The sequence below is a fragment of the Eptesicus fuscus genome, chromosome 9 (genome assembly GCF_027574615.1).
Source record: "Eptesicus fuscus isolate TK198812 chromosome 9, DD_ASM_mEF_20220401, whole genome shotgun sequence".
Taxonomy (NCBI): Eukaryota; Metazoa; Chordata; class Mammalia; order Chiroptera; family Vespertilionidae; genus Eptesicus; species Eptesicus fuscus.
In genome coordinates, this window is record NC_072481.1 from 101,822,545 (window position 1) to 101,848,519 (window position 25,975).

The 25,975-nt window shown below is 41.7% G+C and overlaps 1 protein-coding gene across 3 annotated transcripts in view; it reads right to left on the reverse strand.

The window, feature by feature from the left end:
• Positions 1-25,975, reverse strand: part of GK5 (glycerol kinase 5) — a 164,455-nt gene that overhangs the window by 137,552 nt on the left and 928 nt on the right. The window lies entirely within an intron of this gene.

Below are 25,975 nucleotides of genomic sequence, written 5' to 3' on the forward strand. Positions count from 1 at the left end.
GCAGCTCCAAGAAGAACAAATTCTTTTGAAACAAATGGAAAGACAGAAAGTCTCAGCAAAAAAATAGAAGACATAAAAAGAAAATTTTTAGAATTGAAAAATACAATAATTAGGGGAGTGGAAGAAATTGAGTGATGATGGTCAAAGGGTGCAAATTTTCAGTTATAAGTTTTGAAGACCTAATGTACAGATAGCACGGTGACTACAGTTGTTAATAATGTGTTGTATACTTGAAATCTGCTGAGAAAGTAGTTCTTCACATAAACACACACAAATGGTAATCTTCTGAGGTTATAGATATGTTAATTAATTTGATTGTGATAATCATTGCACAATGTGTAAGTATACCAAATATAATGTTCACCTTAAATATTTACAAATTTTATTTGTCAATCATACCTCAATAGAGCTGGAAAAAATCAATTTAAAAAAGAAAAATAATTAAAATTAAAAAACATATTGGATGGGCTCAATAGTAGAATGCAGATAGAAGAAAGTCAATAAACTTGAAGACGGATCAATACAAATTATATATTTTGAATAACAGAAAGAAAAATATTGGAAAAAATGAATAAGGTATCAGGGATCTGTGGGAAAGAGCTAAAGGTCTACTAGTTATGTCATCACTAGAGGCCCAGTGCACAAATTCGTGCACGGGTGGGGTCCATCGGCCTGGCCGGCGATCAGGGCCGATTGGGGCCATTCTGATTGGGGCCAGCGGCCAGGGGGAGGGATTGTGGGAGGTTGGCTGACTGGCTGTGGGGAGGGACCGCCATAGGTTGGCTGGCGGCAGGGGGTTGGCTGAGGGAGCACATTAACCAGCAGGGGGCAATTCCTACGTTAAGCGTCTGCCCTCCTGGTGGTCCTTGCACATCATAGCTATCTTACAGTTGTCAGGTTGTAACAGTCACTTAGGCCTTTATATATATAGATAACTATTAGTAAAGAAATGAGAGTTCCATGCAGAAAAATATGACGTCAGGGAGGTAATAGTACTTAAAACTCTTCAAGTTCAGTAAGATTTCAAATCTGTATATTCTAGAACAGTGATGGCGAACCTATGACATGCGTGTCAGCACTGACACGCATAGCCATTTCTGATGACACGTGGCTGCATGCCGAGGATGAAACATTTGCTGCTTCTGAGGATGAAACATTTGCGACTAGAGTCTTGGAGTTAGTTTTTTCCTCAAAGTGACACACTACCCGAGTTATACTCAGTTTCTTGGCGAAGTTTGACACACCAAGCTCAAAAGGTTGCCCATCACTGTTCTAGAAGCTGACAAAACGCCTAACAGGATAAGTCCAAATTCATACACATCCAGATTCAGCATAATTAAAATGATGAAAACCAAAAACAAAAATCTTGAAAGCAGCCAGACACATTATATATATAAAACAATCATCTGAATGAGTGTAATTTTTTCCTCAGAACAATGAACACCAGGAGGAAGTAGCTCAACATTCTTAAAGTGCTAAAATAAACAGTCATCCACAATTCTATATCAAAATTCCAGTAGAATTTTTGTAGATATAGACATGTTGATTCTAAAATTTATATAGAACTAAAATAGCCCAAAATGTTGAAAAGAATAAAACTGGAGGAATCACACTACCCAATTTCAAGACTTACAATTATAAAGCTACAGTAATCAAGTAGGTGTAGACAAATAGATCAATGTTATAGAATATAGTGCAGGAATAGACCTATACAAAGATAGCTCATTAATTTCTAACAAATGTATAAGGCAATTTAATGGAGAAAGGATAGCATTTTCAACAGAGTTTGGACAATTATACATCCATGTGCAAAAAAATTAACTTCAATCTAAACCTCACATCTTATACAAAAATTAACTCAAAAGGTATCATAGATCTAAATGTAAAACTGTACAATGTTTAGAAGAAAACACAGGAGAAAATCTTTGTTACTTGGGGTTAGGTGAAGAGTTAGAGATGACACCAAAAGTACGATTCATAAAACAAAATAAATTGTATTTCATCAAAATTAAAAACATTTGCTCTGCAAAAGATACTGATAAGAAAACGAAAAGACTACACAGACTGATTGAAAATATATGCAAATCAAATAACCAATATAGGAATCATACTAAGAATATATAAAGAATTCTCAAGTAAGGAAACAACCTAATTAAAAATGGACAAAAGACTTGAACAGGCACTTTACCAAAGAGGATATATGGATAGCAAATAAGCACATAAAAATATTCAACATCAGTAGCAATTAGGGAAATGCAAGTCAAAACCACAATGAAAAACTACTACATCTATTAGGATGCATAAAATAAAAAACACTAATAATATCAATTGTCATGAAGAACAAATGGAACTCTTATACATTGCTGGTGGGAATGCAAAATGGGACAGCCAATCTGGAAAAGTTTGGCATTTCTTGTTAAATTAAACATTCACTTATTCTAAGACTCAACAATCCCACTCCTAGGTATTTATCCTAAAGAAATGAAAACTTACGTTCACATTAAAATCTGTACAAAATGTTCATATTTTATTCAGTTCTATTCAAAATTACCAGAAAATGGAAACAATCCAAAATGTACTTCAACAGGTAAATGAATGTGATATATCCATAATGGGTTCTTACTCAGAAATAAAAAGGAATGAACAAGATTGATACACACAACAACATAGACATATCTAAAAGGAATTATGCTGAAAAAAGCCAGTTTCCAAAAAATATTTACTATATTGTTCCACTTAGATGATGTTATCAAAAAGAAAAAACTGTAGTGATGGAAAATAGATCAATGGCTATCAGAAGTTACGTAGAGGAGGATGGTATGACTACAAGGCTAACACAAGGGAGTTTTCTGGGATACTTCTATACATGTACTAAAACTCACAGAACTTATTCACTACAAAAGTCAATTTTAGTGTATATTAATTTTTAGAATAAAAGGAACCTATAGCTTTAGGTTAAAATAACTTAAATATAGAGTTTTATCTCCAATTCCTCTCAAGACTCAATTAAGATAAAAACATTAAAATGGTCTACGTAGGACAAGGGAGCAAACAAGTTCAGACCAGGTTTTAACAAATGTTTTGTTTTTTGTTTAATTATATCTGTACTAGAGGCCCGGTGCATGAAGGGGGTTGGGGGGAGTGCCTCAGCCCAGCCTGCGCCCTCTCACAGTCCGGGGCCCCTCAGGGGATATCCAACTGCAGGCTTAGGCAGGCAGATATCCCCCGAGGGGTCCTTAGCGCTGCCACGGAGGCAGGAGAGGCTTCTGCTCTGGGGACACACTGACCACCAGGGGGCAGCTCCTGCATTGAGTGTCTGCCCCCTGGTGGTCAGTGTGTGTCACAGCAATAAGTCATTCTGCCATTCGGTTGATTTGCATATTAGCCTTTTATTATATAGAACTAGAGGCCCGGTGCATGAAATTCATGCACAGGGGTGTGTGTCCCTCAGCCCAGCCTGCACTCTCTCCAATCTGCGACCCCTTGAGGAATATCCGACTGCCTACTTAGGCCTCCCAACTGGTTGCCTGCCTGCCTTCCTGATTGCCCCTAACCACTTCTGCCTGCCAGCCTGATCATCCCCTAACCACTCCCTGCCAGCCTGATTGATGCCTAACTGCCCTCCCCTGTAGGCCTGGTCACTCCTAACTTCCCTCCCCTGAAGGCCTGGATCCCCCCCCAAGTGCTCTCCCCTGCAGGCCTGGATCCCCCCCAACTGCCCTTCCCTGCAGACCCAGTCACCCCCAACTGTCCTCCTCTGCCAGCCTGGTCACCCCTAATTGCCCTCCCCTGCAGGCTTGATCGCCTTCACCTGCCCTCCCTTGCAGGCCTGATCCCTCCCAACTGCCCTCCCCTGCTGGCCATCTTGTGGTGGCCATCTTGTGTCCACATGGGGGCAGCCATCTTTGACCACATGGGAGCAGCCATCTTGTGTGTTGGAGTGATGGTCAATTTGCATATTACTCTTTTATTAGATAGGATTGTTGAGAGTATTACAGCTGTTCCTCCCTTCCCCCCAACCATTGGCTTCCTCCACCCAATCCCACCTTGCCCCAGGCCTGCACCACCCTATTTTCTATGTCCATGGGTAATGTATTTATGCATATAAGTTCTTTGGTTAATCTCTTCCTGACCCCTCCCCGCTTCTACCTGAGATTCATCAGTCTGCTCCATGTTTCCAAGCCTATGGTTCTATTTTATTCATTGGTTTATTTTGTTCATTAGATTCCTTGTTTATTTATTTTCAGATTCAATTGTTGATAGATATGTATTTATTGCCATTTTACTATTCATATTTTTAGTATTTTTTTCTTTCTTCTTCTTAAAAGAAACCCTTAAAGAAGCTCAGGTGATTGGGGAGGCTGAACTACTGGGGCCTACTGGACACCTACTACACAAAGCCACTCTACCAATTCCAGGAGAGATAGCAGCTCTATCTAATACATAGAAACAAACACAGGGAACCAGCCAAAATGCAGAGACAAAGAAATATCACAAATGAAAGAACAAAAGAAATCTCCAGAAAAAGAACTAAATGAAATGGAAGCAAGCAAACTACTAGATACAGAGTTCAAAACAAAGGTTATAAGGATGCTCAAGGAACTTAATGAGAGTTTCAAGGATCTTAGTGAGAATGTTAAGAACTTAGTGAGAATTTCAAGGAAATTAGTGAGAACTTCAAAGACAAGAAAAAGGACCAGTCAGAAATGAAGGATACACTAACTGAAATGACGAATAATTTGTAGGAAAGCAACATTAGAGTAGAGGACGTTGAGAATCACAAAGGCAATTTGGAATATGAGGAAGCAAAAAACACCTAAACAGAAGTGCAAAAAGAAAAAAGGATCCAAAAATATTAAGTCAGTGTAAGGAGCCTCTGGGACAACTTCAAGCGTACCAACAGTCACATCATGGAGTTCTAGAAGGAGAAGAGAGGGAGCAAGAAATTGAAAATCTATTTGAAGAAATAATGACAAAAAACTTCCCCTACGTGGTGAAAGAAATAGACATACAAGTCCAGAAAGCAAAGAGAACCCCAAGCAACATGAACCTAAAGAGGCCCACATGAAAATACATCACAATTAAAATGCCAAAGGTTTAAGACAAAGAGAGAATCTTAAAAGCAGCAAGAGAAAAGCAGTTAGTTACCTACAAAGGAGTGCCCATAGAACTGTCAGCTGATTTCTCTACAGAAACTTTGCAGGCCAGAAGGAAGTGGTAAAAAAATATTCAAAGTGATAAAAAGCAAGGACCTACAACCAAGATTACTCTACCCAGAAAAGCTATCATTTAGAATTGCAGGTCAGATAAAGAGCTTCACAGACAAGAAAAAGCTAAAGGAGTTCACCACCACCAAACCATTATTACAAGAAATGTTAACAAATGTTTTTAATATCAACAATGAGTGGGTGGGCTCAGTGGTACATGGTTAAGCAAAGAGGAGAAAACTGCTATCTCATTCCCTGCTCAAATTTAACCAATCTGTGCTCAATCTCTGGCAGAGATTTTAGGGTAGAACCTAAAAATTAGAGGTATCTCCACAGGCTGGAATGTCAGGTGGAGCTGAACAAAGAATAGTTCAAAGTCTTTACTAGTATAAGCATCCCCAATTCCCCTCCTCTAGCCAGCTCACTGCCCCTCCCTAACTATGCAGAAGGTAAGAGGTTTACTTTGGGGCTGGGGACTAATACCAGGTATAGTGGGATAAAGCATGATACTAAAAATATGAGCAGTTAAGCAACCAAAGGTTATCAATTAAGGAAAACCTATAACATGTAGGGAAAGGCCAAAATAAGAGAAAAGGGGGAACTCTGAAGAAATATTGACAATGTGAGGAACATTAGGGTGATATGAAAAAATAATCCAGTGAGCTCATCAGAAACAAACAGACCTAATAAAATATATTCCATTCTATCAAATAATATTTCTGTTCTTCCCATGTAAGATTTTCATGACCACAGACTGTAATGGCTTAACTGTAATGCACACTTCCTCACTCCCAAAACACTCAATGTGGATATCATCGTTTCAAGCCTACAAACCTTTAGACTTAATGATGGCACTCCAGAGTCACTTCCCCCCACTCCATCAACATTCCCAAACATGTCACAAGAGTGAAATCAAACCATACTAAAATTATATAAAGAATATAATCAAAGCTAAGAAGAAAATTTGTTTTGTTGATTAAAAACAAAGACAATCAGATTTTTTTTTTCAAGAGTGTACCGAAGATACATAGTATTGGTGATTCCACTGTTTTCTCTGGAGTGGCCTTTCTGTAAGCATCCCCAATTCCCCTCCTCTAGCCAGCTCACTGCCCCTCCCTAACTATGCAGAAGGTAAGAGTAAACCCTTCATTTTGTGGACCTCAACTTAATGGACTTCAGATTTAACAGACAAAATTTTCAGTGCCTATGTCATATGTGAAAATTAACACCCTGATAATTTTAAAATTCTTTTAACCAACATTTGCTTATAATCAAATTAATAGGTTATTCTGTATTATTAACCCTTTGCACTTGCTTGCTTTTTTCTCGATTCCTTTATTCTACTCGGGATTTAATTTTTGAAATACCCCAGATTTTACAAAGTGCAGCAGTAGAATAAAAAACTGGAGTTTCGATAGAGGAGGAACCAAGATGGCGGCAAAGTTAAACAACTAATCTGATGCCTCACACAACAATTTCAAAAATACAACTAAAAGACAAAACGTCTACCACCCAGAACCACGGGAAAGCTGGCTGAGTGGTAGATTTACAACTAAGAAGAGAAAGGAGCACAATCGCTGAAAAGCTGAGGTACGGAGGCGCGCGAATCGGGCTGGCGGTGGGCAACTGGGTGCGCGGCTTTTCTTCAACCCAAAGGGAGACAAGCTCCCGATCACTCTGAAATCCAGTTTCTGGGGATACGCGGGGGACCCAGACACCTACGGGGAGAAGCTGGACTCTCGGCCATCGGGTCGAAAAGTGAGAGTGACTTTTTTGCAGAGGTGTGCCCAGCAATCATTGTTTTACTGTGCTGGAGCGCGGGGCACAGGGACTTGGAAACGTGGAAAGGCAGAGACGGCTGACGGCAGCCATCGCTGTTGGCCACGCCCCAGCCTAGTGACGCCCTGAGACCCCGCCCAGCCCTGAGGCCCCGCCCCGCACATTCTACAAACCCGCCCAGGCTCCACACAGTGGCTTTTGCATATAAATGGCCTGTTTTGTGGCAGCTTAACCAAATTAACTGCAGCTACAGTCAGACTGCTCCAAAACCGTCCAAGCAAAGGAGGAGAAAACTAGTCCTTGCTGTAGCTCCTGCTGGGGGACACACAGTACACAGGGCACACCAAGAGTGTCCACCTCAAGTAACTGGGAGGCTGACCCATTGAACCAATAGGACATCTAGTACACAAAGCTACCCTACCAATTCAGGGAAGCAGAGAAAATGAGGAGGCAAGGAAACAGATCACAAACCAAAGAAATGGAGGAGAACAAGCGACTGGACATAGAGTTCAAAACCACAGTTATAAGGTTTTTCAAGAATTTCATGGAAAAGACCAATAAATTCAATGAGACCCTCGAGGATATGAAAAAGGACCAACTAGAAATTAAACATACACTGACTGAGATAAAAAATATTATACAGAGACCCAACAGCAGACTAGAGGATCGCAAGAATCAACTCAAAGATTTGGAATACAAAGAGGCCAAGGACACTCCTCCAGAGAAGCATGAAGAGAAGAGAATTCAGAAAGTTGAAGATAGTGTAAGAAGCCTCTGGGACAACTTCAAGCGAACCAACATCAGAATTATGGGGGTGCCAGAAGAAGAGAGAGAGCAAGATGCTAAAAACCTATTAGAAGAAATAATGAACGAAAACTTCCCCCACCTGATGAAAGAAATAGATTTACAAGTCCAGGAAGCGCACAGAACCCCAAACAAAAGGAATCCAAAGAGGACCACACCAAGACACATCATAATTAAAATGCCAAGAGCAAAAGACAAAGAGAGAATCTTACAAGCAGCAAGAGAAAAACAGTTAGTTACCTACAAGGGAGCTCCCATACGATTATCAGCTAATTTCTCAACAGAAACCATGCAGGCCAGACGGGAGTGGCAAGAAATATTCAAAGTGATGAATAGCAGGAACCTACAACCAAGACTACTCTACCCAGCAAAGTTATCATTCAGAATTGAAGGTCAGATAAAGAGCTTCACAGATAAGAAAAAGCTAAAGGAGTTCATCACCACCAAACCAGTATTATATGAAATGCTGAAAGGTATTCTTTAAAAAGAGGAAAAAGAAGAAGAAAGATAAAAATTATGAACAACAAATACATATCTATCAACAAGTGAATCTAAAAGTCAAGTGAATTAAAAATCTGAGGAACAGAATAAACTGGTGAACTTAATAGAATCAGAGGCATAGAATGGGAGTGGATTGATAATTCTCAGGGGGAAAGGGGTGTCTGTGTGGGGAGTATGGGAAGAGACTGGACAAAAATCATACACCTATGGATAAGGACAGCGGGGGGGAGGTAAAGGTAGAAGGGGGGTGGGAACTGGGTGGTGGGGAGATATGGGGGGGAAAAAGGAGAAACAATTGTAATCTGAACAATAAAGATTCATTAAATTTAAAAAAAAAATAAAAATAAATTTAAAAAAAAAAAAAACTGGAGTTTCTTTTCATACAAACTTATTTATTTGGATTTTTTTATATTTCAAATTATTGTTGCTGCTACCGATGCTAACCATGTCGAGTCACACTCAACATCCGAGTGCAAAAGGTTAATTCAGTTATTTCTAACAAATTTTAGCAAAAAAGCCATATGATGGAAAAAACCCTGTAGTGATTTCACTGACATAAACTAAATAAATATTACATATCTACAACTGTAATCTACATATTTAAATACAAGAGTTACCACCCATAAACTATGTTTGGCAGATGATAAGCACATGATCACACAGCATCATGCATGCTAATTGGTTCTGTGGTTGCATGGTGTGACTTTGTCACGTCCCAGCCATGTGCATCTGTTTACTTTCGGTGACAGGTAAATGCAGGCATTCACTAGGCTTATTCAGTATAAATTTTAAATTACAGTAATGCATATAGAAAACTTTTCTGTGAAATTAAACTTTTCATACATACTTAATTTTAATTATACAAACGTGTGTAAGTAAAAACAGATAAATTTGCCAATTTTTTAACATATGCATTCAGAAAACCTACTTCATTATGACTTTCAGCTTCAACAGACATCCCCTTGGCTGAATTAGTCTGTTATACAGAAGTTTTACTGTATTATTCTTTCAAGCAAAATTTTATCTATCAGTTTCTTCATAATGACATGCTGTTCCAAAGGGGAACATGATAAACTTTCTCCATTGTGAAAAACTAAAATCATCAAATATTCACATGTGGAATTTTCAACTCTGAATACTACTTTAGGATATAACACTAACATTTGAGAGTTCATGAAAAGTTTATTTATTTTAATCATTTTTGAATTTTTAATTAGTTGACATTATTGTTAATTTCAGGTGTACATAACTTATTAAGTGATCATCCCAATAAATCTCACACCCATCTGACATCATATAAGAGTATTATTGACTATATTCCCTATGCTGTACTTTACATCCCCATGACTATTCTATAACAACCAATTTGTACTTTGTAATCCCTTTACTTTTTCACCCATCCATTCAATCCCCCCTCCAATCTGGCAACCTTCAAAACATTTTCTGTATCTATTGGTCTATTTCTGTTCTGCTTATTCATTAATTTTGTTGTTGTTTTTTAGATTCAATTGCTGATAGGTATGTACTTATTGCCATTTTATTGTTCATATTATTTTATCTTTTTTTTCTTCTCCTTAAAGAAGAGCCTTTAACATCGCATATCATACTGGTTTGGTGGTAATGAACTCCTTAGCTTTTTATTGTCTGGGAAGTTCTTTACCTAAAGAACTTTTATTATAAATGATAGCTTTACTAGGCAGAGTAATCTTGGTTGCAGGTCCTTGCGTTTCATCACTTTGAATATTTCTTGCCAATCCCTTCTGGCCTGCAAAATTTCTGTTAAGAAATCAGCCAATAATCTTATGGTAGCTCCCTTGTAAGTAATTGTTTTTCTATTGCTGTTTTTAATGTTTGCTCTCTGTCTTTAACCTTTGGCATTTTAATTATGACTTGCCTTGGTGTGGACCTCTTTGGGTTCATCTTGTTTGAAACTCTCTGTGCTTCCTAGACTTATATGTCTATTTCCTTCACCAAGATAGGGAAGTCTGTCATTTTTTTTTCAAATAGGTTTTCAATTTCTTACTCTCTCTCTTCTCCTTCCCACACCCCATAACAAAAATGTTGGTACTTTTGAAGTTGTCTCAGAGCCTCCTTACACTATCATCTTTTTTTGCATTTTTTTTCTTTTTGTTCTTCTGATTAGGCGTTTTTTGCTTCCTTCTATTCCAAATCACTGATTTGATTTTAGCTTCATCACTTACTGTTGATTCCCTGTAAGTTATTCTTTTCAGTTAGTGTATCCTTTACTTCTGACTGGTCCTTTTTTTATGCTGTTGAGGTTCTCACTAAGTTCATTGAGCATCCTTATAACCAGTGTTGCTGTTGTTTTAAAGTTTTTTCTTTTTACTTTTTTGTTAATCCTCCACCCATGGATATTTTTCCATTGCTTTTTAAAGAGAATGGATGAGCGAGGGAAAGACAGAGAAAGGTTGGTGTAAGACAATGATGGCGAACCTATGACACGCGTGTCAGCACTGACACGCATAGCCATTTCTGATGACACATGGCCGCTGAGGCGGCCGCATGCCGAGGATGAAACATTTGCTGCTCCTGAGGATGAAACATTTGTGAAATAATGTTTTTTTTCCTCAAAGTGACACACTACCCGAGTTATGCTGTTTTTTGGCGAGGTTTGACACACCAAGCTCAAAAGGTTGCCCATCACTGGTGTAAGAGAAACATATCAATTGAATGCCTCCTGCATGGGCCCCAACCAGGGCCGGGGCCAGGGAAGAGCCTGCAAACAAGGTACGTGCCCTTGACTAGAATCAAACCCAGGACCCTCTGGTCCGCAGACCAACGCTCTATCCACTGAGCCAAACCAGTTAGGGCTATAACCAGTGTTTTGAACTCTGTATCTAGTATATTTTATTTAATTATTTTCCTAGTGTTGTTCTGTTCTTTCATTTGGGACATTTTTCTTTGTCTCCTCATTTTGGCAGCCTCCCTGTGTTTGGTTCTACATATTAGGTAGAGCTGCTACTTCTCCCAGGCTTGGTAGAGTGGCCTAATGTATTAGGTATCCTGTAGGTTCCCATGGCATAGCCTCCCTGACCACCAAAGCTGGGCACTCAAGGTACACCGCTCTGTGGGCTATATACACTCTCCTCTTATAGTTGAGCCTTGATTGCTATTGGCACAATCAATAGCGGTGATTTTACACCCCCAGGTCAATCAGCTGCAAGGATTGGCTGTGACCACTGATTACCAACCTCCAACCACCATGGAAAATTAGCTATGCAGGGACCCACTCAAAGAGCAGGACTTATTTCAGTAGGATTCTGGTGCCTGGTGAGTCTGTCCCTTGAATGTGTCACTGGTGGAGGTGATTGGGTGGTGGTACTTCAACGTGGTCTGATGCTGTCCACTGGGTGCTCTGGGACGTCCCAGGAGATGTAGGCCAAGGTGCAGGCACTGCCTGTGTTCTGCCAGGGGTCACCCATCATGAGCTGCAAAGTGATCTGCAGATGGCTTCTTGTGCCAGGCTTGGAGGTGTCCCAATGAGGCCAAGCTGTGAACCAAGGGCAGCTGCTACTGGTGTCAAGACTGGGGCCACTTTGCAAGAGGTACAGAGCTCCATGGGGCCGATGCTGCTTGTTTGAGACATTTTAGGAAACTCTGAAGCATGAATCAAGACATGCTATTCCTATGGAAAAGCCACTTCGAACAGGTTAGGTGGGGCAGGGCCAAGATAGGGCAAATAGTGTGATCCAGGTTGGTGAAGTCTCAGACATGGTGCCTGCCTGACACCTCTGTGGGAGATCTGACAAGGTACAATGGCTTCTGCCAGCCCTTCTGTCTGGGAGAAAGCTGTCCTGCCCCAGCTCTCTCCCTGATGTGGAACGATTAAGTTCCTCCCTGTATATCTCTGGTACCTTTCAAGCTGCTGCCCCCATTTTTGGAGCACAGAAGAAGTGAATCCCAGTTAGTCTGTGTGTGTGCCCTTTAAGAGGAAAGGCCTGGGACTCCAGCAGCCTGAAGTGTATCTCAGCCTCAACACCTGCTGGTTTTTATAGCCAGAAATTAAGGTGACTTCTCTTCCCAGCACTGTAATCCTGGGCTGGGGGGCCTGGTGTGAGGCTGAGACCCATTACTACTCAGGAGGGTACCTCCACAGCTGAGACATCCCTCTGGATTTATATCTGCCAATCTAGAGGCCCGGTCCACGAAATTCATAGGGGGGTGTGTCCCTCAGCCCAGCCTGCACCCTCTCCAATCTGGGACCCCTCTCACAATCCAGGACTGCTGGCTCCCAACCACTCACCTGCCTGCCTGCCTGATTGCCCCTAACCACTTCTGCCTGCCAGCCTGTTCACCCCCTAACCACTCCCCTGCCAGCCTGAACGATGCCTAGCTGCTCCCTTACCAGCTCGATTGCCCCTAACTGCCCTCCCCTGCAGGCCTGGTCACCCCGAAATGCCCTCCCTTGCAGGCCCAATCACCAATAACCACCCTCCTTTGCCGGCCTGGTCGCCCCCAACTGCCCTCCCCTGAAGGCTGATCCCCCAAACTGTCCTCCCTTGCAGGCCTGTTCCCCCCCCAACTGCCCTCCCCTACTGGCCTGATTGCCCACAACTGCCCTCCCCTGCTGGCCATCTTGTGTCCACATGGGGGTGGCCATCTTGTGTGTTGGAGTGATGGTCAATTTGCATATTACCTCTTTATTATATAGGATGTGGGTGTGCGACCAGTCTATTCCATGTTTCCACCCCTCCTACCTGTCTTGATGGGACTTCTTCTTTAATTCCTTAGTAATAGGACTTCCATTCAGCTCAATTTCAGCTGGTTGTTCTGTAGTTTAGTTGTAATTTTAATGTGGTTGTGGGAGGTGAGTGCCATGTTTACCTACTCTACCATAGTGGCCAGAAATCATGAAAAGTTTTTTAAAATACAAATTATAGAAAAAAGACTAAAAATGTACCTCTGCTATTAAAAAGTGAATGCCAAAAGAAACAAAATTGAAGTATTCTCAGAGGCCTAGTACTAGCCTGCTAATGTAAGAGTTCATGTTTTGGGATTTCAATTTTAACTAAAACACCAACACAGCCTATTTTGTTCCTGTCTCTAAATGGTGATATTTTTCAGTTGTTCTTTCTCTTTAAAAAAAAAAAAAAAAAAAGGCTATTTGCCAAAACGGGTTTGGCTCAGTGGATAGAGCATCGGCCTTCGGACTGAAGGGTCCTGGGTTCAATTCCAGTCAAGGGCATGTACCTTGGTTGCGGGCACATCTCCAGTAGGGGGTGTGCAGGAGGCAGCTGATCGATGTTTCTCTCTCATCGATGTTTCTAACTCTCTATCCCTCTCCCTTCCTCTCTGTAAAAAATCAATATATATATTAAAAGCTATTTATTTGCAATATCAATCAAATACCATAGTAAGAAGTTTGGGGGTTTTATTATATATTAGAGGCCCAGTGCATGAAAATTCATGCACTGGAGGTGGGGGGTCCCTCAGCCTGGCCTGCCCCCTCTCACAGCCCGGGAGCCCTCAGGGGCAGGAGGCAACCTGGCGATCAGGGGAAGGCAACACCCCCATCACACCTCTGCTGCTGTCACTGCCGGCAACGCAAGCCTCGGCCGACCCTGGTTACCTGAGTCTCGCCGGCCCTGGGCAGTTGGGCAGCCACCATCCAAGGCTTGCCTGCGTCTCAGCCAGTCCTGCTTGACTGAGCCTCAGTCAGTGGGGGTGCAGGAGGACCCGAGACCCCCAGCGGCGCTGAGGGGACTCCAGGGGCAGGTGCAGGGAGCAGCCGGCCCCTCCCATAGGCTGCCATCTTATGAGGGTGTGATGGTCAATTTGCATATTACCTCTTTATTACATAGGATGCTTTCTATCACAGTATTAGCAGAGGTGCAATTTTGATTAAGAAAATAAACACAAGTTCTATGTCTAATCAATAGAGTCCCACTTAAGCAAATGGAATTTCTAATTAATTTGACCAAATGCAATTCAATCATTTATTCTGTAATCATGATGTAATAAACCAGATGCTAAGCAGCAATGTAGGCTAACAAGACCCTCTTTCCCTAATAACTCAAACTATCTGAGGGACCAGTTGTTGTCTGTGTTCTTTCTTTCTAATTTCCAATCCATTGTATTCCAGCAGTTTTAAGCAACAATAAATATTTGATCACGATATCAGAGTAGGTAAATGTGCTCACCTTCTCCCATGACCATAACAAAATTACAAAACTAAATTATAGAACCACCACCCTTGAGAACCACCTGAAGACTAGTTGAACAGAACTATAACTAAGGATACAAAGAAGCCATGTCCAGACTGATAGGAGGGAGAGAAACAAGAAAGGAGCTAGTCTTTTCTATGGTGTGGCGGTTTAAAATCAGAATGGATATATCAGCTGTGTAGGTCACCCCTGAAGAACAAGGGGTCCTGGGCCACACCAGGACACGAGTTCTGGGAAGAGGAGTCCCCACAACATTTGGTTGTGAAAATCAATGGAGATTCCATTTGGATCAGACCAGGGCTGCAGTAGACTCTCGTCCTCTTAAATAGCCCAAGCACAGACTCACTATCAAACACTTGCCCTAAGCTCTGGGAAGAGACAGCAGCTCAAAAAGCATCAGGGATATATGGGGAGGAATTGAATTGTCTAGCTTTAGGGTAAGGGCTAGAGGAGTAGCTCCATGCCAGATAAAAGTGCTGGTAGGTACCACTGTTCCTTTGTTGAGCCCTCCCACTGCCTAGCCTGCAGGCACAGGCAGGTACCAGGGTAGGGCAAACTGTCATCAACTTGGCTAACAGTTTGCCCTACCCTGGTGATTCCCTGAGACCCCACCCACCCAAATTATACACCAACCCTAACTGCTTTCAGGGGTTGCTCCTCACAAGCAGCTGATCTTGGAACAAGCTGCGGATATTCCTAACCAGTTAACTGCCACATATCCAAAACAAAAACCATCCCCACATGCCACGATATTTTTAATTTAATTTAAAAAATCATATGACTCAGAAGTTGAATAAAGGATGTCATCTTCTTCTTGTGAGGCGCTTGGTTCGATTATTTCTTCATCTGATGCCATTTATGGGGATTGAATTTTATTTGCACAGTATAATAAATTACAATGATAAACTCAATAATAAAATAATGAAAATGTTCTATTCTACGGAAATATCAACAAAAGCAAGCATGAAATAAAAATAAACTGTCAACAAAAAAAGCCTCAAAAACACTAAATTTTGTTGATGCTCCAAAGACGAAATCTGTAAAAAAATAATGAAGAATGCACACATGTTTACCATTTTAGGCGTGAAACTCATGATAACACAAACAAATCTTAAGTGTCACAATGAACAAAAAAATCTCAAGTATCGCAGTGTTTATCTCTCTCGCGCATCTGAGTGGCAGCCCTATAAATCAATATTGAAATTTCTTCCATTGTCCTGGAATATTTATGAATTTAATTTACCATAATTTTCTTTTCAAACCCAGGCATGTCACTAACAAGTCTGATTTTAAAATTGGGTGACCTGAGTTGATATGTGAGGTTTGCAGCTACAGACGCACGTGGCGTGTGGGGATCCACCACTTGAGTCTATAGACACTTATGGCATACAAAGGGCTAAAATCTCTCAAAGGTCCACAGACCCCAAAGAAGCTAATGGACTCAGTGTGCCATATACCTCTTGCTATATGGCCTCAAGCTTGGCATTAGTGTCAGCTGGCCTTAGTTTGCAGCATAGCCCCTCCCAGGTGCCTGCAAGCCCAGCACAAGTAGTCACCAACAGCAAATCAATCTGTATCTCCTACAAGGTGGACCCCTGCTAGGCACAGGCAGCAGAAGAACTTGGAATGCACCAGACCAGACCAACTCTCAAGAGGACCCAGAACCAACACATCTGATGGCTGGCTTCAGACTACATCAGATTATCACTCAATTAGCTCCACAAACAACAAAACCAGAGGGGGGACTCAACAGACAACAGGATCCTGCTAAAGCAACTTCACCTCTGTGGGTACAGCCCCCAACAACATGGTCAGTCCTCAAAGCCAGTCAGCCTGAGGGTCAATCCCACACACTGGTGTGACAACAGCAATCAAGGCTCAGCTACAACAGGAGGGCCCATGCAAACAACCCAAGTAACACACCTAGAGTTCCCAGCTTAGATGAACAAGGAAGCTGTACCACTGTGCCCCACAAGAAACCTACTGCATAAGGCCACCCTTCCAAAACTGGAGACGTAGATCTACGTAATATGTAGAAACAGAATGAGGCCGTCAAAATGAGGAGACAAAAAGCACGTCCCAAATGAAAGAACAGGATAAAACTCCAGAAAAAGAACAAAATGAAATAGAGGCAAGAAATCTACCAGACAGTTCAAAACAGTGGTTAAAAGGATGCTCAATGAATTTACGAATAGATGAACTCAGTGAGACCTTACACAGTGACAGAAACCATATAAGTGAACCAGTCAGAAATGAAGAATACAATAATTTAAATGAAGCATATATTAGATGGGTTCAACAGCAGCTTAGAAGAAGCAGAGTATCCAATCAGCGATTTTGAAGACAGGGTAGCAAAAACAACCAATCAGAACAGCAAAAAGAAAAAAAATTTTAATGATGGTACTTAATGGACTTCTGGGACAACATTAAGCATAACAACACTCACATCATAGGGGTACCAAAAGGAGAAGAGAGCGAGAAAATAATTGAAAACCTAGTTGAAGAAATAATGATTTATAATTTCCCTAACCTGACAAAGGAAATAGATAAACATGTCCAGCAAGCATAAAGAGTCCCAAACAAGAAAGATCCAAAGAGGCTTACACCAAGCTACATCGCAATAAAAATGGCAATAAATAACTACCTATCAATAATAACCTTTAACATAAAAGGATTAAATTATCTAATAAAAAGGCATATAGGGTAGCTGAATGAATAAGCAAATATGGCCCATATATATTCTGTCTACAAGAGATCCACCTCAGGAAAAAAAAAAATGACACAAGCTCAAACTGAAGGGATGGAAAAAATATTCCATGCAAATGGGAAAAAACAAACAAACAAAAAACCTGGGGTAGCAATACCCCTATCTGACACAACAGACTTCAAAACAGGCCACAGCAAGAGACAAGGAGGACTCTGCATATTATTAAAGGGGTCGATCCAAAAAGACAACATAACCCTGGTAAACATATATGCACCCAATATAGGAGTACCTAAATATGTTCTTTTAAAACTCTTGGTGGACTTGAAGGGAGAGATAGACAGCAATACTGTCATAGTAAGGAACTTTAACATCCCACTGACATCACTGGATAGATATTCCAGACAAAAAAAAAAAAATGACCTTAAATGACACATTAGATCAGATGAATTTGACTGATATTTACATAACATTTCACCCCAAAGCAGCATCATACTAGGTGTACCAGTTAATAATGCAGATTTTTTTCAATAGATGGAGTTACACGTATGTTGATATATGTACGATTTGATATGTATGCTATTTTGTTGTTTTGACAGCAAGCTTCAAAACTTCATATGTTAAAATTGTGTGAAGGTGTTAACATCATATTTTTTCGCTTAAAAATGTCAAATTTCGTGCCAAAGAAAAAGAGCATTTGCGCGAAGTTTTAATTCATTATTTTATTTTGAAGAAAAGTGCTGCTGAAAGTTATCGTATACTTCGTGAAGCTTATGGTGAACATGCTCCATTCTCTAGATACTTGTGAACGCTGGTTTAAACGCTTTAAAAGTGATGATTTCGATATGAAAGACAAGGAATGTCCAGGTCAACCGAAAACATTTGAAGACCCACAATTACAAGCATTATTGGATGAAGATGCTTGTCAAACTCAAAAACAACTTGCAGAAAGATTAAACATTGCTCAGCAAACAATTTCCGATAATTTACAAGCAATGGGAAAGGTTTTAAAGGAAGGAAAATGGGTGCCACATCAACTTGAACGAAAGACAAATGGAAAACTGAAAAGTCATCAGTAAAATGTTGCTTCAAGGGCATGAAAGAAAGTCTTTTTTGCATCAAACTGTGACTGGTGATGAAAAGTGGATTTATTTTGAGAATCCCAAAGGCACAAAGTCATGGGTTGATCCAGGTCAACCATCAACATCGACTGCAAGGCCAAATCACTTTGGGAAGACAATGCTCTGCGTTTGGTGGGATCAGGAAGGTGTGGTGGATTATGAGCTTCTAAAACCAGGTGAAACCATTAATACTGATCATTACCGACAACAAATAATTTTAACCACGCTTTGATAGTAACATGACCAGAATGTTCCAGAAGACACGGCAAAGTAATTTCGCTTCATGATAATGCACCACCACACACTTCAAAACCAGTTAAAGACACATTAAAAGATCTTGCCTGGGAAGTATTAACCCACCCACCGTATTCACCAGACCTTGCTCCTTCAGATTACCACTTGTTCTGATTGATGGCACACGCACTTTCTGAGCAGCACTTCAAAACATACAAAGAAGTGAAAAATTGTGTCTCTGAATGGTTTGCCTCAAAATAAGAAAAGTTCTATTGGGACGGTATCCCCAAATTACCTGAAAGATGGGTAAATGTATAACTAGTGAGGAACATTACTTTGAATAAAGCACTTTTGATGTTTCTCTTGAAATTATCGTGTTTTCTTTGATTACAAAATCCGCCAATATTAACCAGTACACCTAGTATACATTCATCTCAAGTGCATATGGAACATTCTCAAAGATAGACCACATATTAGTACACAAAATAAGTCTTAACAAATTCAAGATTGAAATACATCAAGCATCTTCTTGAATCACAATGCATGAAACTAGAAATCAACTGTAATAAAAACACTCAAAAACATTCAAACACATGGAGGCTAAATAGCATGTTATTAAACAATGAATGGGTTACCAATGAAATCAAGGGCGAAATAAAAAATTACCTGGAAACAAATGAAAATGAATATACAACAACCCAAAATCTATGTGACACAGTGAAAGCAGTCCTGAGAAGGAAGGAAGTTCATAGCATGACAGACCTACCTCAAGAAGCAAAATATTATTAAAACTAGAGGCCCGGTGCATGAAAATTCGTGCACTTGGGGGGTGGGGGTCCCTCAGCCTGGCCTGCACCCTCTCATAGTCTGGGAGTCCTCAGGGGATGTCCGACTGATGGCTTAGGCCTGCTCTCCGAGGGGACAAGTGGGCTGATCAGGGACAGTGCCAGCAGTGAGCGGCCACCCACGCCCCCCATTGCCCCGCCGGTGGCCTCCCTTTGTGGGAGGTGACCGGGCAGGCCAATTGGGGGACAGCACTGGCCGGGGAGCAGCTGGCCCCACCCCCCATCTCCCTGCCATTGCCACCAGCCTCCCTCCCTCAGCGGGAGGCTACCGGGTGTGCCGATCAGGGGACGGCACCAGCTGGTGAATGGCCGGCCCTGTCCCCTCCCGATCACCCCACCACCGCCACTGGTCGCTGCCACCTCCCCTTCCCCCATCTCCTCCCTCTGCCTGCTGGCACATGCCTTGGCTGGCCTGGCCCCACCTGCTCGCCAGCCCCACCCCCACCGACCTGTTGTTCCACCATTCAGTCGATTTGGTTATTATGCTTTTATTATATAGGATATCTAATAAACAATTTAACCCGACACCTAAAAAGAACAAACAAAGCACAGACTACACACAAGCAATAAAATAATAAAGATCAGAGTGGAAATAAATGACACAGAAACTAAAAAAAAACGTACAAAAGATCAATGAAACCAAGAGCTAGCTCTTTGACAAGATAAACAAACTTGATGCAGCTTTAGCTTGACTCCTCAAGAACCAAAGAGAGAGGACCCAAATAAAATCAGAAACAAAAGAGTCAAAGTAATAACTGATATCACAGAAATACAAAGAATTATAAGAAAATGCTACAATTATATGCCAACATACTGGACAATCTGAAAATTTTGGATAAATTCCTAGAAACATCTAATTTTCTAAGACTGAGCCAAGAAGAACCAGCAGCCTTAGCCAGTTTGGCTCAGTGGATAGAGCACCGGCCCTTGGACTGAAGGGTCCAGGGTCCGATTCCAGTCAAGTGCACATACCTCAGTAGCAGGTTCAATCCCGGGCCCTGGTCTGGGCATGTATGGGGAGCAACCAATCCTTACGTCTCTTTCACAGAGATGTTTTTCTCTCTGTGTCTCTCCCCCTCCCTTCCACTCTCTCTAAAAAATCAATGGAAAAAATACCTTTGGTAAAGATTAACAAAAAAGAAAGAAGAACCAGAAAATCTGAACGTGTCTACTAATGATAACTACTAATGAAAATGAATTAACAATTAAAAACTCTCAAAAAATAAAAATTCTGGACTGGATGGCTTCACATGTGAATTTTACACAAACTATTCCAAAAAATTGAAGAGACAGGAAGGCTCCCAAGATCATTTTATGAGGCCAGTATTACCTTGATTGCAAAACTAAACGAAAACTACACACAAAAAAGAAAATTATAGGTCAATATCACTGATGAATACAGATTCAAAAATCCTCAACAAAATATTAGCAAGCCAGATTCAGCAATACTTTTAAAAGATCATACACTATGATCAAGTGGGATTTGTTCCTGGGATGCAAGGCTGGTTCATTATCCATGAGTCACTTAACATGATACACCACATAAACAAAATGGAGGGTAAAAATCATTCATCATATCAATAGATGCAGAAAAGCATTTGACAAAGCCATCATCCATGTATAATAAGAATTCTCAAAAAAGTGGGGACAGGAGAAACATACCTCAACATAATAAAGGCCATATATGGCAAACCCGAACCACATACCCAATAGTGAAAAGCTAAAATCATTCTTCTTAAGATCAGAAACAAGACGAAGATGTTACTTCTATTCAACATAGTATTAAAAGCCCTAGCCATAGTAATCAGACAAAAGAAATAAAAAGCATCCAAATTGGAAAGGAAGAAGTAAAACTGTCATTATTTGCAGATAACATGATACTATACAGAAACCTAAAAAAATTATTAGAACTAGTTAATGAATACAGTAAAGTAGCAGGATACAAAATAAATATTCAGAAATTGATTGCATTTTTATACACCAACTAGGGGCCGTGAATAAATTTGTGCACCTTGAAAGGAACTGTGGGCCGTGAGGCTGTGGTGAGCACAGGGTCAGGTCTCGGCCCATCCTCCACAACCCCCACCCGGCCCCTCCCGCCACAGCCTTGTCTGCTGGCAGCCTCACTCCCGCGCCAGCCCTGCTCGCACCTGCTGACAACGCGGAGTGATTAGGGCCGGCACCAGTAGCAGGTGCAGGCGGTGGCTCCAGCGCTGGCTGCAGGTGCGAGCGGGGCCGTTGCCGGCAGCAGGTGTGAGAGGCCCACTCGCCCCTCAGGAGCAGGGGGAGGTGGAGAAGCCCTGAGGGGCGATCGGGGCCGGCAGCCGCTGCTCGCACCCGCTGACAGTGCTGAGCGATCGGGGCCGGTGCCAAAAGTGGGTGCGAGCGGCAGCTCAGGGTGAGCAGCAGGTGCGAGCGCCCAGCCAGACCGCGGCACACGGGAGCAAAGAATTTTCAGTAACCACCAGAGGCTCGCCCCCATGACAGCAACCAGCGCCCCAGCTTGGTCTGGCGCCCCTGCTCACCTGCTCCACCATCCCGCTGTAACCGATGCCCACCATGTTCCACGCTGTCACCTGCTGCCGACTCCCGCCATGTTCCATGCACGCCCCCTGGTGGTCAGCGCACGTCATAGCAAAAGGTTGTTCGGTTGTTTGGTTGTTCAGTTGTTCCACCATTTGGTCTATTTGCATATTAGGGTTTTATATACATAGATAATGAACTATCAAAAAGAGAAAAACTAAGAAAACCCATTTACCATCACATCCAAAAATAAAATACATAGGAATATATCTAACCCTGGAGGTAAGAGACATGTACTTGGAAAATAGTAAGATACTGAAGAAAGAAATTGAGAAAGAGACAAATAAGTGGAAGCATATACCATGTTCTTGGATAAGAAGAATATAATTAAAATGTCCACACAACCCAAAGTAATCTATAGATTCAACGCAATTCCTATCAAAATAGCAATGGCAGTTTTCATAGATCTAAAACAAATCCTAAAGTTTATATGGAACTGTAAAAGACCCTAAATATCCAAAACAATCTTGAGAAAGAACAAAATTGGAGATACCATGCTACCTAATATCAAACTACATTACAAGGCTATAGTTATCAAAACAGCATGGTACTGGCATAAAAACAGACACATAGGTCAATGGAACAAAATGGATAGCCCAGATATAAACTCAGGCCTATATAGTAAATTAATGTATGACAAACGAGACAAGAATATACAATGGGATAAAGACAGTCTCTTCAATAAATGGTGTTAAGAACACTGTACAAATGCATGCAAAATACTGAAACTACACCACTTTCTTACAGCATATACAAGAATAACTCAAAATGGACTGAAGACTTAAATGTAAGAACTGAAACCATAAACTCCTAGAAGAAACTATAAGCAATAAACTCTCTGACATTTTTCCCAGTGATATTTTTAAAATATGTTTCCTCGGGAAAGGGAAACAAAATAAAAATTAAATAAATGGAACTACATCAAACTAAAGAGTCTTTACAAAGGGAAGGAAATTATCAACAAAACAAGAACCTACTAAATGAGAGAAGATATTTGCCAATAATAGGAGTTAACATCCAAAATATATAAGGAACTCATATAACTTAATACCAAAAAGAAAAACAATCCCATTAAAAAATTGGCAGAGAACCTGAATAGACACTTCTCCAAAGAGACATATTTAAGAGATATTTAAGAAAATGCTTAATGCCACTAGTCATCAGAGAAATGCAAATTAAAACCACAATGAGATATCACCTCACACCTGTGAGAATGGGTATCATCAAGAAATCAACAACCAGTGTTGGCAAGGATGTGGAGACTGCAAATCTGTGCAAGCACGATGAAAAACAGTATGGAGTAATAGCCAAAAAATTAAAAATAGAACTACCATAAGACCCAACAATCCCACTTCTGAGTGTTTATACAAAAAAAATCCAAACATTAATTTGAAAATATTTATTAATTCCTATGTTCATTGCAGCATTGTTTACAACCAAGATATGGAAGCAACCCAAGTGCCCATCAATAGACGAATAGATAAAAAAGCTGTGGTACATATATACAATGGAATATTACTCAGCCATAGAAAAGAACGAACTCTTACCATTTGTGACAGCATGGAGGGTTTTATGCCAAGTGAAGTAAGTCAGACAGAAGAGAAAGAGAAATACCATATGATTTTACCTACATGTGGAATCTAAAAAGCAAAATAAATGAACTAATAGAAACAAATTCATTGATACAAAGAAGAAATGATGGTTGCCAGGTGAGAGGGGATTTGGGGGACTGGATGAAAGAGGTGAAGGGATTAAGAAGTACAAATTGGCAGTTACAAAATGGTCATGGGGATATAAAGTACAGCATTGGGAATATAGTCAATAATACTCTAATAACTATCTATGGTGTCAGGTGAGTACTAGACTTATCAAGGTAATCACTTCGTAAGTTATATAAATGTCTAACCACTAGTTTTATACCTGAAACTAATATAATATTGAATGTCAACTGTAATTAATTTTTTTAAGTTTTTAAAGACACAAAACAACTTTCTAGAAAAAAACAACATATAAAATAAAATCCCAAATGTTTTATTAAGGTCAATAATCATAAAATTAGTCTGCAAAACTGCCTCACACTTTTCTAAATCTTAGTTTCTTTATCTCAACCCCAGCAGCATAAGAACCACACTTAAGAAGCACTGTTGTAAAATCCTGCTACAGTTTGAGAGGCATTGCTATAAACTCTGAGACAGTGCTTTCTCCTGTGAGGTAGGGACTTTTTGTATTTTTATTTACTCCTGTATCTTTCCAGATACCTTCCCCCCAGTTTAGAGTCTGAGCAAACCATTCTAGTCTCCTGCTATCCACAGCAATCTTGATTCATCCTTTAAGATTCTTTCCTTATTTCTAAAAAACTAATGATTTGCCCCAAATAATATAGCAACTGTGAAACTTTGTATCTCCTAGCAATTTCTGTCTCCCTTTGGTTCCAAATACTTCAATTTCTTTTTAAAAAAATCATTGCTTAAAACAAAAGTACTCTGTCTGGAATTTGAAGGGAGACTGTTGGAAGTGTCACTGTAAGCTCCAGGCTGACACAGAGACATGGAGCACGGTTACTGGAGGCAGTGCAGCCTTCCACCCACCTTTCCGGTTGGTGCAGGCCTGGGGGAGGCGGGGGCCCCGTGTTCCTGCACCCGTAGCCAGAGGAGGGACCAAAGAGTTGCTGTCGCCCCAACTCCCTGTCCTGGTCCCCGAACCAGAATGGAAATCGCTGTTTCTTCAAAACAAGTGCCCAAAGTAGTCATTTGGGGAGCCCTGCTCCTAGGCAACAGCTGAGGGTGAAAAACAGGTCTAACGAGTAGGAAGAAGGGTGGGAACGGAGCAAACGGGGAGTGCAATGCTGATAGGGTGGTTTAGGGATTGATGGTTCCAGTCCCAACTGCTAACATAAAGAGATGTTGGTATGGGAAAGACGAGCAAATAAGAACACCAAATCCAATCGACGTTATTCTCCGGAAGCGGTAATAGTGCAGAAACCTGCACTCCATCAAAATGAGGGCAAAGAGCACCTGCCTGCCGGCGGCTATACTGAGGGTTAACGAAGGACTTGGCAGGTTTCTCAAACCGGAAAAGATTATTTTCATGAATTCTCAAAAACAGAAAGGAGAAAAGTAATGACAAAACAACCTTCAAAAGTTGTCCAATACCTCCCATATCCATGGAAATCAGATGGTCATGTGAGGAACCAGCACTTTGAGAAGTAGTTAATGAAGACGTTAGAACGAACAATAAAGTTAAATTCTATCAACATTTGAAAATTTAAAATATAAACGAAGATGAGGCTGGAGTATTATCAAGGAAGTGCAGAAAAAACCCAGTGACAAAGATCCCTTCACGAAGACCGCGGCCCTGCAGCCCCTGCAGCCCCTGCAGCCCCTGCAGCCCCACCCAGGTCAGGCCCTGCAGCCCCTGCAGTCCCACCCAGGTCAGGCCCTGCAGCCCCTGCAGTCCCACCCAGGTCAGGCCCTGCAGTCCCACCCAGGTAAGGCCCTGCAGCCCCTGCAGTCCCACCCAGGTCAGGCCCTGCAGCCCCTGCAGTCCCACCCAGGTAAGGCCCTGCAGCCCCACCCAGGTCAGGCCCTGCAGCCCCACCCAGGTAAGGCCCTGCAGCCCCACCCAGGTAAGGCCCTGCAGCCCCACCCAGGTCAGGCCCTGCAGCCCCACCCAGGTCAGGCCCTGCAGCCCCACCCAGGTAAGGCCCTGCAGCCCCACCCAGGTCAGGCCCTGCAGCCCCACCCAGGTAAGGCCCTGCAGCCCCACCCAGGTAAGGCCCTGCAGTCCCACCCAGGTCAGGCCCTGCAGTCCCACCCAGGTAAGGCCCTGCAGCCCCTGCAGCCCCTGCAGTCCCACCCAGGTCAGGCCCTGCAGTTGCACCCAGGTAAGGCCCTGCAGCCCCTGCAGTCGCACCCAGGTAAGGCCCTGCAGCCCCTGCAGTCGCACCCAGGTAAGGCCCTGCAGCCCCACCCAGGTAAGGCCCTGCAGCCCCTGCAGTCGCACCCAGGTAAGG